The sequence below is a fragment of the Neoarius graeffei genome, chromosome 4 (genome assembly GCF_027579695.1).
Source record: "Neoarius graeffei isolate fNeoGra1 chromosome 4, fNeoGra1.pri, whole genome shotgun sequence".
NCBI classification, from domain to species: domain Eukaryota; kingdom Metazoa; phylum Chordata; class Actinopteri; order Siluriformes; family Ariidae; genus Neoarius; species Neoarius graeffei.
In genome coordinates, this window is record NC_083572.1 from 36,025,468 (window position 1) to 36,026,572 (window position 1,105).

The window sequence follows — 1,105 nt, forward strand, 5'->3', positions numbered from 1 at the left end:
ATCGTGCCTGATTTTGTTTTTAAAGCAGCCGTCACGGACCTTGATGGAAAACCAGAGAGGCAGGGAAACCGTGCAAACGAGGTTTTGTCCCGATGGTCATCTGCACGTAGGAGAACATGGCAACCTACAGAAAGCAATCCGGTCACGTTAGGGGTCTGTCTTTCTGGCTGTTTCGAGGGTACCTGATTTTAGCAAGGCGATAACTGGACGTTAAGGGAAGCAGAGCTCAAAAGGCAAAGCATGGCTCTGCCAGGTTTCTCAGGAGCGTCTATTCGCTTGTCAGGTGAAAGGGGAAACCACTGCACAGCAGAAAACACGCGAAGCTTTTGCAGCGTCTCGGTTTGGGACGGTTCCAAAAGGCACGGACGGAGCAGAGATCGCAGCTCGACATTTGTTCGCCGCCAAGTTCAGGAAAACGAGTGCCGATTCCGCCCGGTTTCGAATCGGGGACCGTTCTCATGTTAAGCGAATGTGGCAGCCACTACAGCACAGAAACCACGCGTGTGTTAGCTCTAGCCTGGGCCTCAATAAGAACACAGATCACGCTTAAGCAACTGTCACGAGAATAGGGGTATGGCCTTGGCATCGTAGAGATGAGCTGGTGGTCGAGTGTGACGAGGTTCAGCATTGAAAAGCGCTACAACAGCATCATGGGAAGAAATCAAAAGCCTTGTTTGGACGGGCCAAGGAGGCGACTGAGGACTGTTCCTTCTGCTTCCCACGAGCGACGTAAGTAGTTGTTTGCAGGTTTGAATGACATCAGTTTGCCCCTGTGTACGTTCGACCCATGAAGCGGTGAACAACACGGGCTCCTGCGTGTTTTCCTTTCGTTGGCAACAAGCGACAGGTGTATATTTGTCCACAAACAGAGAACTGGAGAGTCACTGTGTAAGATTCGTTCAGCAAATGTGTCCATACCTTGGCTGGTGAAAAGCAAACACTTGCTTCCGTAGTTGGCACGGTCAGAGCAGAGGTCACAGCTCAGCAGTCACTCAAAAAATAAATATATAAATAAACAAACAAACGCACAGCTGTTTCTGCCCGGTTTCGAACCAGGGACCTTTCGTGCGTGAGATGAACGTGATAACCGCTACACTACAGAAAC

At 50.2% G+C, this 1,105-nt stretch overlaps 1 non-coding gene across 1 annotated transcript; it reads right to left on the reverse strand.

Annotated features, from left to right (window-relative positions):
• Window positions 1-1,032: 1,032 nt before the first annotated feature.
• Window positions 1,033-1,105, reverse strand: trnav-cac (transfer RNA valine (anticodon CAC)). Its single transcript has one exon. It is a non-coding gene; the product is annotated as a tRNA-Val (tRNA).